This window comes from Pseudochaenichthys georgianus, chromosome 21 (genome assembly GCF_902827115.2).
Source record: "Pseudochaenichthys georgianus chromosome 21, fPseGeo1.2, whole genome shotgun sequence".
Taxonomy (NCBI): domain Eukaryota; kingdom Metazoa; phylum Chordata; class Actinopteri; order Perciformes; family Channichthyidae; genus Pseudochaenichthys; species Pseudochaenichthys georgianus.
The window spans coordinates 8,009,915-8,027,039 of record NC_047523.1 but is presented as its reverse complement, the minus strand read 5'-3'; the positions used below and the strand labels follow the sequence as shown (position 1 = coordinate 8,027,039).

At 41.0% G+C, this 17,125-nt stretch overlaps 1 protein-coding gene across 1 annotated transcript in view; it reads left to right on the top strand.

Annotated features, from left to right (window-relative positions):
• Nucleotides 1-3,460: 3,460 nt before the first annotated feature.
• Nucleotides 3,461-17,125, top strand: part of slc4a3 (solute carrier family 4 member 3) — a 108,685-nt gene continuing 95,020 nt past the window's right edge. Inside the window, exon 1 of the mRNA XM_034110300.2 lies at nucleotides 3,461-3,649. The gene's annotated coding sequence lies outside the window, so the exon portion shown is untranslated. The remainder of the gene's footprint in view (nucleotides 3,650-17,125) is intronic.

Sequence of the window (17,125 nt, the reverse complement as noted above, 5' to 3'; positions counted from 1 at the left end):
GGGTTAATAGCTGCAAAGAAATGGCCAACATCTGATCAGCTCATTTTCAGACAGGTTTTTATATAAATGGATCAGGACAAACGGTAGCGAATCGTTTTCACTGAAACTTTCAGAATCTCTTTACACACGTTCATACATGCATAATAGGTGACCTTTCATTTTACAACCCAATATGTAACTGTCTTAAGATAAGACAGAGCTCCAGGCTCAGGCCCACTAGTCCTGACCTTGGAAGAGTTGTGATGTTGTGACAAGACCATTATAAGGATAAGACACTATGTGGTCATTAGTTTGAATAAGACAGACAAACTCTAGCAGTAACACCAGGGTTGAAAATACAACCAGAATATTTTGATATGACCATAATTTATTGAGTAAGTTAACGCAACGTTAGACAGCAAATAGAGTGTAGTCCAAAGTAACCATGAGTTTGTTAATTTTAGAATGTTATGCTATGGCTCGCAGCAGACTACTTTTTACATAAGCTGAAATGATTACATCAGGTTTTTTGCATTGTTTTCCTGATGTTTTCATGCCTATCTAACTTTAGCGACCTTTATAAATGACAGTTATAATGATATATTAAGGATGTATTTATTTGTATTTGTTGGTCAAGGTTGTATGGCATGGACATGAAACAATGTACTTAATACATGATGAAAAGGCTTTTTTATTTATTAATGATCAAATTGATAAAACAATACACTACTACATACTACAAATAAAAGTATTCAAATGACCACAACAAAAGTTAACGTTGGGCATTAGGGGACCCTAGGGGTCTGGAGCCGTCTAGCCTGTTTGATAGTCCAGCATTGTGAGTCTATGGTTCGATTTGTCAGTTTAGTTTAGGGAGGTTCCTAACGGAGTAAAATTACCCGGAAGTACCTCAGTGGCAGCCATGATAAGAGCTGTTGAATTCTCTAGAGATGATAGGAAAGGAGGTTTCAAACTTCCTTTATAACCTCCTTTAGTTTAGGAAACACTGGACCTTCCTTCACGAAAGGAGAGGACACAACATTTGTCCGTTCAGGAAAGCAACCGATCGTGACCGAGACATACGTATCATGAAAGTTACGGTGCTTATTAAGCGTTTTACAACTTATGCCTTAACTTGCCAAAGTGCTTTGTTTTGACCGTTCAACACTATAATAATCAAAAGGAGAAATATGAACGTTACTTTTTGCCAGTAGAATGATCAAATAAAGTCAACATTTCACAGTATTTACTCAGTTGTAGTTTCTTCAACTTTTTTAAACATGTTTGAATGGTGATATGCACAGTGATAGAGGTTAAGGCCTAACAAGTTTCATACATATTTGCATACATCACCGGAGGGGGGAGTTTGACAACAAAAGTTTCACTTCACTTTTTTATTTCAACTCCAACCTAATGAAGAATACATGTGTCACTGTTGTCCATGTTCATTAAGCCTGCATAGGAGCACGGTGCAAACTAACTAGATGCGCTTAAAGTAGTCCGCTGTATAGAAAACTGTAGTTTCCCAACAGCCGACGCACATTATAAAACATCCTCTGGCACTTCATAAATACATTGGATAGTGTAACTACAGTCTCTTTTCCTAAGTCCTTTTGAATTCTCCTAACCACTATTCCTTAACTCTGTGAAGTTTCACTCAGAGGTCAAGAACATAGTGGATAGGAAAAGACCATAGGATCTGATTCTAGGACAATTCGACTGCAACCTATCTATCTCTGTACTTAGTTTGAAGCTTTGCTGCCACACAGTGGTGGTCATTTTACTGTTCTGAAACCTCAATAACAAAGCTGTAATCAGTAAGGGATTATTTCCTGTTTCTCCTTAAACCTTCACACTCACATGGTCTTTTGTTTAGGATATAAATATATTTTTATAAACTGATATAAAAAAAACTTTTCTTGAAAGGCAGCTATGATGGAAGACTGCTATCAATGTTTAGATGAGATGATGCTGAATATGAAAGCATGTTGCAGTGAAGGGATGGGGCAATGTCATGAGAATGACATAATCATGAACGCACTTACTCATCATCACTGTACCCTGTATGCCAAGGCAGGTCTGCCTTCACTCACTGTACGGAGGCTCAGTCACTGGTACATGTTCATCTATAAAGCCATGTTGGGTAAACTACCTTTTTATATCTGCTCTCTGATCTCTCGACAAATTGAAAGTACGTATTGCCTGAGATCTCATGATGTTGTTTTATTAAATGTGCCAAGTGCTAGGACTGTCTTAGGGAAGAAAGCTTTTAGATGTGCAGCTCCACTAAATTGGAACAGTCTGCAAACCTGTTTAAAACTGAGCACTTTGGTTCCCCTGCATCATTTTAAAACTCGGCTGGGTGACATGCCGTCTGATACTCATGGTACCTGTCACTGTAAATAGAGTTTTGTAAACTGTACCCTGTACATTATGTTGTATGTCATCCTTATTGTTGTTCTGTTGCTTTTATGTTACATGTGTAACTCATGTCCTGCAGGTCACCCTTGAAAAGGAGATCTTTTGATCTCAAGGGGCTTTCACCTGGTTAAATAAAGGCTACAAACAAACAAATTGATGGTAAATAATAAAAGGAAAAACCAAACTGAATACAACAGTTTCTTTTCAAAAGCTGGCAATTATCTTTGTTTATTTATTACACATGTATTTCTATGTAAATGTTCCCATTGAATACATATCCAGCTATATACTGTAACTTGACAATCCTGTTTGTATAGACTATATGGTTTTAAGTCCTGGGTCATTCTACAGAAAAGGTGGAATCTGGGTGATACAAATCTGCTGAAATATATTCCTTCTAAAAACATCTAAAACCTGTTAAATAGCAATAACTAACTCTTAACTTGATGAATCCACAACAAGTGGAGCTTAAAGTATTTTTATTATTTTAATTATTTGTATACTTTATACAAAGCTTATTTGTATAGGAATGTCACTGGTGTTACGTGTTACCAGGAAGAAGAGTAACACCAGTGACAATTTGGAGAAAACACTACCATTTTAACAAAATGGGTGCAATGTGTCAGACCAAATATGGCTTCAATCAATGTTAGCCAGCAGACATTCAGATAACTGTTGCCCTCAGATAAACAACATACAAGAAAACATTTAATGATAATGTTATTGTGAGGGAGTTATCTGCAAAAGAATTGTGAAATCAAGAACATTTGTCCTATGTGTGTTTATTTAAGTATGCATGTGGTGTATACTTGCAGTAAAAACAAGTGGACAGCTGGTGATAAGGCTGCATATATTATTGAATACATTGCGCCACACATTTACTCCATCCCTGAGGCTGTTAAAGCACTACTACCATACTACTGCTTCCCCTACAACAGTTTATACAACTACTTCCCCTCCCTCTTACATACACCCCCCCCCCCCCCCCCTTAGACAGAACACACTGTTGAGGCAGCATGTTATTGTTGTCCCTCCATCAGTGACTTCAGATTGGCAGGTTGTCCTCCAGAGTCACGTGGTCCTGTTGAGCATCCCTTGCAGAGGCATCACAGTGCGCAGCGTGTCTCTCCACCACAGACTACATGCTCTCCACTACATCATGGACCAGGATTGCTGCTGTTGTGCATTTTAGTCGCAGCATCTCTTGCTTCCAGTTCTCCTACCGCTGGTCTGCTCTCTGAAATCGCAGGTAAGGCGTACGCTAGGTAGCAAATGCATTGACTTTAATGGGCAACTACGCATGATGCTGAGTCACTGTCTGCGTAATTGCTATGCAACAAAGACACGTGCAGAAGCGCAGTCAATTAGTATTTGTTTGCACAGACTGAGATATGCACCATGGTAAATCGATGCTAGAGAGTGTGTCCTTGCAGGTATGATGTTGTCTTTAGGTGCACGGCAATGCTTTGACGTCTTTTTTGTGCACAGTCAGAGCAGCAGGGCTGTGGAGGCGGTTCTGGTTGTAGTGTGGTCCTTGTTGTGCAGCAGTATAGGTACTATAAAGTGCATTGGCTTATTCCTAATAACCAAATTAAGCATGAAACAATATGTTATCTGTAATTTCAGTTCAAACTGAATCTGGAGGTGGATAAGGTCACATACTGTAGTAATGACTCAGCAAATATCGAGCGTAAACTAATGGTGCGTCACAGGTTTTTAATTTGTTTCAAACGATGGTACAGAGCAGCTGGCTGTGTAGTTATTGTGGAAACCGAATGCCTGTGGTAACCTGACACATTTGAGCGTCACTGTTTTATAAATATGGAGTTTCAGAATTGAGTGCAAGTATTGATTAGTGCACCACTTATGTCTGGGCAAGAAGAAGAAGTGGATAGTGGGATAGCTCACGCTGTGTAAACCACAGACTGTCCTCCAGTAGGGTCATCATCATAAATGACCTGAAAGAAAATATTTAAAAAGACTTATCTGTTTTTCATGTAACATATAATAATAATCTTGCTAATTGTTCATGACTGAAACCTTATGATTGGTGCCACCAAGTGATTAAAGGATCAGGTCACCATATTTACATATAAACAAATACATGTTTTTGCGAAACTTAATTGGTATCTCACCGTGCATGTACAAACGTTTTGGTTTTAATTATTCCTGAGTCGTGTATACGATTTCTGCCTCCAACTTAATACCAATACCTTTAAAACAAGAGTATGAGTCTCCAGTTATGGCAGCAGCACTACTTGGAGCTACATGCTAATGTCAGCATGCTAATAAACACACACTAACCATGCTAACATAGTGCTACTTGAAAACTATTATTAATTACAGTACTTATTATTGCCTGCCAAGAACACATACTATGTACGTTGGACAACTTTACTATGTGCAGAAGTCCCATTCTCCTCCCGCACCAAGCTAACTTGTCCGGCAACTGTTCTCCAATGAATCCACAAAATACAAACTGATCTCAACCCTGCATCCAACTCTTTGTAGGACAGTGAACAAACTGACCTCGGAATGTCAAAGTTACAGAGCATCCTGGGATTGTGTAGTAATTTGTAATCCCACACACTACTCGTTAGTTAAAGAAGAACAATACTTATACTACTAGCTAGGCTGTGATCTCATTGATCAGTGATGGTCAAATTACTTTTTAAAATGTGACGCATTATATATTAGTTAGTTATTTTAACGCGTTAAATGTGCATTTTGTAAATATTTCAAAGTTATATTTCATGTCAACAGAAATTTTATTTCCATTACTGTTGAGATATTTTATTCTGGACCAAGGTGTTGCATATCCTGCCAGAATAAGTGTCCCTATTACTGCTAGAATCGGGAAAACTGCTTTCATGGAGACCTTTTTTTATGATAGGGTATCTTAAAGTCTGGGCAAAGGTGACTTCTTTATTAAGGGTGAATTATCCCTAAAATATTGTACTTGTAATGTCAGCCTTTCCTGTGATTTGAATATAATGTACATTAGCTTAAGCCTTGCAGTTTATCCCACTGTTGCATCTGTCTTCCACATCAGTGTTGTATTTGAAGCTTCTGTAGAACTATGACCCACAGTGTCTCTGAGTTTTCTACCCACTTGTCTCTAAATATAGATCCAATACATGAAGTAATACTGTAGCCGCGTCTGAAATCGCTGGATCTGGGCATCTGGCTTGGCGTGGGGGAGTGGTTGTTACCGTGCAAAGACCTGAGAATGAGGATTATGCAGATAAGACGTTCTGAATGTGTTTGCAGAGATAGTGTATTTGTTGCAGTGCTGCCTGTTGTGCAGATATGCAAGGCTACATGAAGTACAGCGTGATACGTGTGGCTTGACAGGTTAGCTGGTATGCAGTGACTTGTGATCTTCACTCTCCCTCTGCACTGTAATGTGTGAAGTCCTTTCCACATTTGCCATCATGTACTGTGAAACTCTGCAAGATGTCTCCGCACTGATGCCAAGAGTCATTCTTGTCCAGTTTTTAATCAAAGTGTATCATTCTGGTTTCTTCAGTGCCATACTAATTCCAAAGCTCACAATACATTATTGTTGGTGAAACGTTTTATAGGACATTCTACCAAATAGTTTGTACATGAATAATCATCAGCCCAACTACAACTGTGGACAATATTTTATTTCGTTTCGGAAGTTTCAATCATCATGCATTTATTGTAAGGCGACTTTTAGTAGCTAGTTATGATGGGAGCAAAGAGGGAAATAAGGTGATGAGGAGTGAGGTACAAGGTCGATGTAGATTGATGGTTCAATCACACACACCGTTTTTACCAGGGGGCATTAGTTCATCTCGTGAGAAACAAAAATCAGCGATAATGTCAGGTACCTAAAGCACCTGCGTTATGAACCTAACTCAAATACATTTGGAACCTACGTTTCAAGTCCTGGCCCTGAAGCCATGACAAAATACTGAGGGGGACCGACTGCAAAAATAAGTATTTTATTATTATTAGAGTCACTATAAACCCCAAATCATAAAGGATGAGGTATGTTCATCAATAATCAGTATTTACAATATTTGCACAACTGTGTCGTCCAACTGTTCATCTTTTAATCAGCACTCTTTTGGTTTGTGCCAATTAAAAGTTCACCTTCCTCTTTTCTCACACTTTCTCAGTTTCTCCGACTCTCTTTGAGCTTTCTGTCCAAATTGGCTCGCAGGCTTCTAATAAAATGTATTAGAGCAGAACGGAACTTATTGATGTTATATTTCTCTAGATATTCATGTGAACATGTGTTCTTAATGTATTGCATATCATATTGATGGCTTGAAAAAACTAGTGTTCATTGAAAGTAATGGTTTTGTTGTGAGATGAATAGAAATAAATCTGTAACCATTTGTATTTAATGATCATTTAATAACTTTTGCTTGGAAAATGACCAATATCTTCAGGTTCAGGCTTCTAACTAGTTCTCACCTGTTAACCACTTGCTATGTACACGCCAATTGCTGCTTCTATTTGTTTAATTTGATAATACTATGAATACCTTTCAGTGTTTGACTGTTGGTTGACAAAACAAGCTTTTGGATGAAATTACTTTTGGATTTCTGAAATGATTTTTGGCCTCTTTTATGTACTTTTTATATAAAAAAGGTTCAATCTCCAGTTATGTAATCCATGTGTCTGCGTAATATTGGTGTTCTTAGTTTTTGTCAGTGATATCTTTTATTATCACTTTCTCTTTTTTGCCGTCATTTTTTAAATTATATTTTACTTACATAACTATTCCATCATCAGTAGCACATTTTGAGTTAAGCGTGACATGAAGGATCAGCTGGTGACTGTGCTGCCCGCTCGTCCATATGGCCGAGCATTTGGGCCAGTACTTCTTATTTTAAAGGGGTCTGTCCTGGGACACCATCACCATTTATATTGTGGCTCTGTCATTCACCAGTGGTTTTGTTTTCCTTTTTTGTGTCTGTTTGCATATCACAGCTGCCCCCCCCCCCCCCCCCCACATACCACAACACTATCAATGTCTGTCACTAATGTAATGTATGTCAGCGTCCCCTTCACACATTCAATGGGTGAGCCATTCAGAGCTCTCTGCTTACACTGCTGGTATGGAGGGGGTGGGACATTGGATATTACTGTAGCAAGAAGGCGGGTGGTGGTGGGCAGGAGCTTGGGCAGCTTTGGCCAAGGTCACTACACACTCCACCGAAGGCCAATCAGGATGACACACTGGGCCTTCAGACACAATAGAACGTGTGTAGGGGGTATATTTTCCATGTTCATGTTAAAACTGCACAAATATGATCGTGTGAGGTGTATCCATTTGCGAGCTTCTTATTGAACTGTTGGACATGCTTTAGCACAGCGTTACAATGCCACATTGTGCGAAATAATTGCCCAATTGCATGTCTGCATGCTCATCTCAGACTTATTGGTGCAGCATCTTGTGCGAAATGTGAGCTCCGAGCCAGCTATAAATGTCGCCGAAGGAGCAAGTGAGTCAGCCGAATTAAACGGTGACAGATGTAGAGTGTCTTATTGTGACAGTGGGAAAACAGCCGCTCCAAACAGAGTGGGTCACTTGGGATTTATTGACTCCGTTCCATCAATTCCCATGACTACTTTATGTACACAGTATCTAATATTCACAAACATATATGCTTGGTTGAGGTCATTATGTTTTTGTTTTGCTTCATCACTGCATGCTCTGTTCTAACTTCATAATGAGGGATCAAAGGAGCAGCACATTTTGGTAACCCCTATCTCAACCCTGTATCCTACAAAACTGTGTTCCCATGCAACTGAAAAGCATCCTTAATAGAGTGGTTTAAGCATGACTTGTATTTGTAGGCCACATCGCACTGTTTCCAGCGTCAAAATGTCAATGGAACTTTTCCGGAAATAAAAATCTGTGGCAAACAATAGTTTATGATACTTACACATTTTGTTCCAAAAAAGAATCCCCACGTATCAAGCCCACCTTTATCATTTTTTAAGGTGTTATTTCAATCGCTAGATTCAAAAAGCTAACATTAGCTGCATTCAGTCTTAAACGACATATATTTAAACACTGACAATGGCCAAATCACTATTTTGTTGGACCTCAGTGCCGCCTTTGATACAGTGGACCACAAAATATTACTGGACAGAGTGATTCGAAAAGTGGGGGGGATATGCCCCCCCTGTCCCCAGTGGAAATTACGCCATGCGTGTGTGTGCGTCAAGTGCAATAAATATATATGCAAGTTGCAACACACAGAGTAAAACTCTGCCCCTCATGTGCTGTATAGGCTGGCACGACTAGGCTGTTCAATGGGGCTGATGTGTTGTGTAGGTTCTGCCAGAAGGAAAATCACAGTCACACTCCTTATGACGCGAGGAGCTGCCGCTCCACATTGCTTTTCTTCCCGACTGCAACGCTGGTCCCGCATATCAAGCAAGAACGTGATTGGTCGATATTCATTGTGGGGGTGGGGTGAGGAGGGGTGTTATATAGATATAGAGTTGTAGTAAGTAGATTGAGTTCGCTATGATTGAGGTTTCGTTTATGCATAGGGTAGATTCTTTTAATTACATTTCCTTTTTTGTTTTGTGTATTTTTCACATTTTGGATTTGCTTGGCGAGCTATTTTTAGAACATGCCCCTGCGGGCGACTCACGTTGCCCCTGCGGGCGACTCACGTTGCCCCTGCGGGCGACTAAGTTACACATAACAACGGAACTGACAGGCAACCCTCTGAATCAGACTCCTATTGGCTTTGACTGCATCCACTCAGTGTCCGATTCAGCAACGTGACTCTTCACGTCGCAAACAAAGATGGTGGATGAGAATAGATCTATAAAACAACAGAAAACGTTAAGCAATGCTCCAGAATAAACTATCAATCAACGACTATCCGCATCTTTTAAAACCTTACGCACATTCGCTTCACCAAAATAAGTAAACGCCTCTCAAAGAAAAACTTAATAGAGTTTTAGTTTAAGAGGAAAAACATGGCATGTCTCTGGCTGAAGCAGCTGAGAAGTTATGACGCTTTGAACACAACGTGATATTTGGGATCGTATACGGCTCCGTGGGTCTCAGAGGGTTAATACAGATGCCATCTGATAGGTTTCGTGTCAAAAGGTTAGCATTAATCAAGGTCAAACTTTGAGCGGGGGACCATTTTGAGCGTTGTGCAGTGCCAATGGTAGCATCTTCGCCTAGTTTGATGGGACTGCTATCTCCATAGAAACACAAAGGCAACATCAGGGCTGAGCCATTTTTCTACTGAGTGTGTAAGGCAGCAAAGGCTATAAACAAACAACACCACAGTTGCATAGCTAAGGTCAGCACCACCAAGATAAAGGCCAACGTTCGTCATGATGACATTTAGAAGACTCTTTTAGACACCGCCTTTTTTAAGACATACAAAAATATAACAATTAATGAGTGGGGTGCATCACCAACCTTATTTCATGCTACAAACCAAACCCCATTACAACTCAAGAGTATTTGGTTTGGCAAAGATTATAGTTTTTCATAAAAAATATATGTTTACTATTTGCTATTTAAGTTACATACAAAGGTTGGTTTTTTTGTACACAGGGTTGAAAGTCCTGTGTTTGTTTGACCCAACCGTCCACCCTAATCTTCTCCAAATGCAAACTTCCGCTGTCTTCGATTGGAAACATATTAGTGATACATCAAGAAACGTTATCCATGAGAAAATAGGTTTTCTTTAAATGTTATTCACAATACACTCTGTTGCACATGTCTTAGGAGACCGGGCTGCCTGTTCAAAGGGCAACAATCCTTGCAGAATGGAAACGGTGCACCGTGCACACTGCCTTTAAAACTGTGGACACTAACTCTGAGTGACTAGAACATTACTGGAGGTAATGACAATGATAAATGGCCATGGTCTGGCCTCTCTCACACTGCCCAGAATAATTGCAGACTAACAATCCTTGGCATGTTTACATGGATGAGAGGCACCTGTTTTCTTCCATGTGAGAAACCCAAATAATCAGCACTGTGTCTATTTTGGCATCATCGGGATAATTAAGCAGCCCCAATGTGCCTTCTCTTGTTTGTGTATGCACTTGTGCTGCAGTGGTTTTCAAATTAGACTTATAAGTGAGAACTAGAAAATGCAGTTCCTGCTGAAAATGCGTGTGAATGCTGTAAACTGTGTACATTTTCTGCTGAATTTAGCCGGAAATGCAAAAAAAGCCGATTGTCGAACCTCAGATTGAGGAGGAACAATGCGGATTCCGTCCTGGTCGTGGAACGACGGATCAGCTTTTTACTCTCGCAAGGATCCTGGAGGGGGCCTGGGAGTGCGCTTATCCGGTCTACATGTGTTTTGTCGACTTGGAGAAGGCGTATGACCGAGTTCCCAGGGAGTTACTGTGGGAGGTGCTGTGGGAGTATGGGGTGAGCGGGTCTCTACTCAGGGCCATCCAATCTCTGTACTCCCAAAGCGAGAGCTGTGTCCGGGTCCTCGGCAGTAAGTCGGACCCATTTCCGGTGACGGTTGGCCTCCGCCAGGGCTGCGCTTTGTCACCAATCCTGTTTGTAATATACATGGATCGGATTTCGAAGCGTAGTCGTGGGGGAGGGGGTCTGCAGTTCGGTGGAAAAAGGATGGCACCACTGCTTTTTGCAGATGATGTAGTTCTAATGGCTTCATCGGTCTGCGACCTTCAGCACTCACTGGATCGGTTCGCAACCGAGTGTGAAGCGGCTGGGATGAGGATCAGCACCTCCAAATCTGAGGCCATGGTTCTCAGCAGGAAACCGATGGACTGTCCACTCCAAGTAGGGAATGAGTCCTTACCCCAAGTGAAGGAGTTCAAGTATCTCGGGGTCTTGTTCTCGAGTGAGGGAACAATGGAGCGTGAGATGGGCCGGAGAATCGGAGCAGCGGGAGCGGTACTGCAGTCGCTTTACCGCACCGTTGTGACGAAAAGGGAGCTGAGCCAGAAGGCAAAGCTCTCTGTCTACCGGGCCATTTTCGTTCCTACCCTCACCTATGGTCATGAAGGATGGGTCATGACCGAAAGAACGAGATCGCGGATACAAGCGGCCGAGATGGGTTTTCTCCGCAGGGTGGCTGGCGTCTCCCTTAGGGATAAGGTGAGAAGTTCGGTCATCAGGGAGGGACTCGGAGTTGAGCCGCTCCTCCTTCGCGTCGAAAGGAGCCAGTTGAGGTGGTTCGGGCACCTAGTTAGGATGCCACCTGGGCGCCTCCCTAGGGAGGTGTTCCAGGCACGTCCAGCTGGGAAGAGACCAATGGGGTAGACCTAGGACCAGGTGGAGGGATTATATCTCTTCGCTGGACTGGGAGCGCCTTGGGATCCCCCAGTCAGAGCTGGTTGATGTGGCCAGGGAAAAGAAAGTTTGGGGCTCTCTGCTGGAACTGCTACCCCCACGACCCGACCACGGATAAGCGGGAGAAGATGTATGGATGGATGAATGCAGAAAAAGCTGAATATTTTATTAGCTGAATGGTAGCTACTTTTAGCTACAAAAACCAAGTAAGTGTGTTGCTGAACTTAGTGGAGAAATGCAGAAAAGTGAAATTATTTGAATCAAAATGGTTACAACTCAAATGCATTGCAATGACTTTGTTGAAAGTGAAATGTTAAACTGGAAGAGTAGGGACAATAGTGAAGAAGCTTAATATTTAAAAGAAAAGGTTTAAAAAAGGTATATACAACAAAATGTATAGCCTCAATGTCCTGAAATAGCTGAATAATGTAATAGTTGAATGGTTTCTGTTGCTGAAAGTAGGCTGAAGGAGTTAGATATTAAATGTAAGTAGTAGTGAATGAATGTTATAAAATACCTGTGTGTGTAAGCCCAGAGATCAAAGGTTACCATGGTGACAACGTTATTAAACACCTGTGTACGTGAGCCCAGATATCAAAGGTTTCCATGGAGATATGCAGTGAAAGGAGAGCCTTTCCATTCCATTTACATTTCTAACTTTTGTTTAAAAACGGTAGCTAACATCGGTAAAATGTCAACGCGTGCAGCATCTCAGGACCCCGACGAGCGTCTGTGTCTGCTGTTTGTGTACTTTCGGGTCAATAATGTGGCATTTTTGGCAGATTAACTAAAGATGTGCAGCTGCTGCTCTGAAGACAGATCAGGCTTAATTTACAATGAGCCTTAATGAAGACATGTTCAACGTTTTGTCACTTCATGCCCTCAAGTGGCATTTTGTTTAATTGTTTGCTTAATTTTTTAGAGAGAGGTTTTCCTACAATTCAAGCATACAATGATGTCCAAGGAGTGTAGGGTTTGGAAATTATGGCAGTTTAAAAAAAACAAATGTAAGGCAAATTTCAAGCTCTCCTCCACACGAGCTGTGACATCACGCACTCTAAGGCTGCGGCCACACGAGGACGAAAACGGCTAAACGCATAGGATTAACGCAATCGCAAACAAGCTTCCGTCCACACGCAATAGTTATCCGGATAGTGTCTGTCCACACGAGACCGCTCCGTTTAGCTGGAGAAGCTGCAGTAAATATGCAGGAGCCGTAACGCTGTAACTTCCTCCACAAAAGCAGCGAAGAAGCATGGTTGTCATGGTTGCCCTTCTGTTTACTCTCCGCGGTGGGGGCCGAGGGAACCGGGCAGAGTTTTTCGCCAGTCAACGTGTATTAAAGTTGAAATCTTCCGGACAAAATGATAAAAGTGCCGGTCAAAGGTCTTATTTGTTATTTATTGAGCTTTAAAACAAATGAATAACGACTCTATATAATATAATAATAAAATACACGGAGCCTCTCTTTTTCCTCCCTCTCTTCGGACAGCGTCAGTGTCTGTCTCATGCAGCAGCTCATCCAGTAATCAGTGACCCGGCCGACAGTAAAAATAAACATATTTATAACTAGTGTAGGTAGTTTGAGAGGTAATTAAAATAGCTAAGGGTGATGATCTGACTTGTAGAGTGTGTTTTGCTGCAGCGGGAGGAGCTGCAGGTGAGCAGAGCTGCGTGTCTCCGTCCTGTCAGATTAGACTTCACTCGCGTTTAGGTCCATATCGAGAGAAAGATAAATAATCTGAATTCAGGGTGCAGTTTACTTTGACGTGGGGGTGAGCAGCAGAGGTGGGGAGAGGCGGGGCTATTGCCTCATCATTATTGCTGTAGATGTTGCACAAACAACTGTAGCATGGTCAATAGCGTCCGGAGCACGATAGCAACTCTGCGATCCGCCATTGTTGTTGTTGTTGGTGGCGAAACACTTCAGCACTGGCGCGGGGTAAGCGGAGGTGAGCAGAAGAGGTGGGGAGAGGCAGGGCTATTGCGCAATCACTATCAGTGATCTGAAAATGTTCGGATAGGGTGTACACACGGAGCCGTTTGACCCCCCAGAGAGTTGCGTATGCCTTTCTATCCACCTTGGGACCCGTTATCGTTTCCTCAGTCGTTTAGTGCCGTATTCGGTCGTCCTCGTGTGGCCGAACGGTCTATATGACACTAAACAGTAACGCAAACGACCAAATTCGTCCTCGTGTGGCCGCAGCCTAAGCCTTAACGAGCTGCACAATAGAGAACCGCAGTGACGCGTCGTACAACCCGGAAGTAAGTTAGCATTTTTAGCACTTCCAGTTCCTTCGTCAAAAAGCAATGCATTTTCTCCATAGGGTTTTGGAAAATAGCTCAAAATAAGGTCTGTGGTTGACACAAATTTAAGAGATAAATCACGTTTTGTTCTACGACATTAAATACATCAGCAGTGACCCCACCTGCCTAAGCTGACCTTGCACTTGGTGCCAGTAAGGATGTTCCTCACACAGGCTGAATGTTACTCCATGAGTTATTGGTTGGAGGAAATAGCTCCTCCACTAAATGCGTACGTTTAGCTGCCTTTGGCTTCTTCCACTGACGGGGTGTCAGTGCAGCTGAAATTGTGGATGGCAAAGATGGCTAATGCAGCCGCATGACTGCATTTCCATTCTCCACGTGGGCATTCACATTCTGTGGAGAGAATTCCCTCTTCTCCTGTAGATACCTGTGGTGGTGGGATTGTTTTATTATTTACATTTGTAATGCCTTCCCAATTATCCCTTTAATTGTTTATAGCCTACTGTATGTTTATTTCATGGATATTTCTGTGTTTTCTGGTGTGTAATATTTGTAATAAAGATTTCATGTGACACATAATGTATTTGTTGATGGGAATTAATGTGAATAAATTAACTCTAGGTTAACGGTACTCTTGCTATCACTACTCACCGACACTATACACCTTGTCCCTAACAACACCGGTAAGCACACCTTCATCTAGGCTGCACTGTTGTACGTGTCCTGACTTGTAGTGGTTCTCTCCTCTATCTACACTCTTCTTGTCATCTTTGTAAAACGATGTCAGACTGGTAATTGACACAGCCATGACTTCTAGTTAAATTCAGTGTGGCTAAAATGAAAATCTTTGTTAAAATATGCAAGCACACAGAAGTCAAAGTCAGCTTTATTGTCAACAATTCTACATGTGTTATACATCCAGAAATATTGTTTCCCACAGTGTGACATGTATACATAAAACAAAACAAAAAGGGCCTAGATAAACGTGGAATACATTAAACAAACAAAAAAAGGGCCTAGATAACCGGGGTATACAGTTTAAAATGTTAATAATATATTTAAAGTGTTCAAAGTGCAGTTTCAGTGCAAGTCAGTTGAAACGATCTTAAGTTGGCGTGACGTTGAAGTCGTGCGACCCTGCTGCTGTACTGGCTTGTAGTTCGTTTATAGCATAACGTTAGCATTTTGCTTCTGGCGACTAGATTTATGATTCAAAAATTATAAAAGTAGGAGAGACATGTGGAGATTATCCGGCTGAACAAAACGTGATCCCTCTCTTAAATGTGCGTTTTTGACGAAGGAACCGGAAGAAGTTTACATCCGGGTTTTAGGACGCGTCACTGCGGTTCTCTATACACACTCATGTTAAAAATCTGAAGAAGGCCTCTTTACCAAGCTCCAAACTAAGTTAAATATCTCAAAAAATGTTTATAGCCGAAGGTCTTGTGACCATTTTAAAGTTGGAATGAAGTCTCTAGCTGAAAGTATGTGGAAGGAGTAGCATTTGGCACACGGTTTAGGAAAAAAGGATTTGAAGGTTCCTCCCATTGATTTCCATGTTAAAAAAAGAGTTAAAAAAGCTGAATATTTCAAAAAGTATAAAATATTTTGAAAAGGTTGAAAGTTTCCCATCATGTGAGGAAAAGGCTAAATAGTTTGATATTTGAATGGTTTCTGTAGCTGAAAGTAGGCTGAAGTTATTGAGAGCCAAAGTATTGGTTGAAATAATAATAATAATAAGAAGATTAAAGATTTGAAGAACTATAGTGGAATGCTGTGGCACAGCATTCACACCAATAAAGTTGAATTGAGTAAAACACATTGAATTAGAAAGTGGAAGGATTCAGGGTAGTTTTATTTTCATTGCACCACCATTGACAACGTAAATATCTTTATAAATCAGTCAATATAAAGCTAGTAAGGTGCCAGACCTATCTTCACCGGCCTGTCAGCACTGGATTAAAGTCTGGCTGCCCGTATTATCATTCTGATTGGGGGGGGGTGGATGATCTTGCTTGTTTGTATTTCAGTATACCAAACACAATTGTCTTGAGCCTCTCTAAGCAGAGGACTGTGACCTTGCAAAACGGTAACACGCAGATTAAATTAATGTGGAAGGTCATGGAAATACCTTGAGAAATAAGCGGCCAATAGCAGGCCTCTTCCCACAGTCTACATCCAGTGATTCAGACTAGTACATTGCTAATTGCTATGAAATATGTATAATGATGCTTGCTTAATGTTGTCCTTCAAATGTTTGAATACAGCACTAAAACCTAAGAGCAGTGACATTCGAGAATGGGATGCGATTTCACATCCTGTATTCTTAGAAGTTCCCTTGGTGCAAGAAATCTCCTGAGCATGTGTGGCAGAATGGTCACCATGGCAGCTGACAAAAGCACCACAGGGAACATGTGGATCATAATGGATGAATCTATCCTTTTAAAAATAAAATAAAATGTTGTGGGTGGGGGGGCGCCAGTGAAACACCATGACACAGTATAAGATTGAGGAGATTGTAAATCTTCTGATCTAGTCCAGGGGTGTTAAACTCAATTTCATCACGGGCTGCATCAGCCTTATGGTTGCACTTAAAGGGCCGGTTGTAACTTTAAGACTATATAAACATATATATATAAATATTTAATATATATACAATAATGTATTATATTACTTTATTGCCTCTGCATTGGATTATTATCGGATAGGGTAAACACTTCAGAAATAACTACGTCTGAAAGAAGAAGCCTAGGGCAAATAAGTGCAAGTCTCTTCAGTGAGAATGTCACACAATTATTTTAAAAGAAAAGCCAAATTCTGAAAAAAAGTGACATTTTGAAAAAAAAGTAACAATAAAAAAAAGATCAAATGTAAGATGCATTGTGGGACATGTAGTTTATGGACATTGTGCATCTGTAAATCGGCCTGTAACCGTATAATAAACATATTACATTCTTTCAGAGCTCTTGCGGGCCACATGAAATGAAGTCGCAGGCCGGATTTGGCCCCCGGGTCTTGAGTTTGACACCCCTGATCTAGTCTAGTCTAATTACTTTTTAATTGCAATTTTACTAAAACATGTAAAGCATTTAAACAAGAATTTAGCATAACATGAGTATCCACATTTCTCAGCATGCAGTGACCGTTTACAGT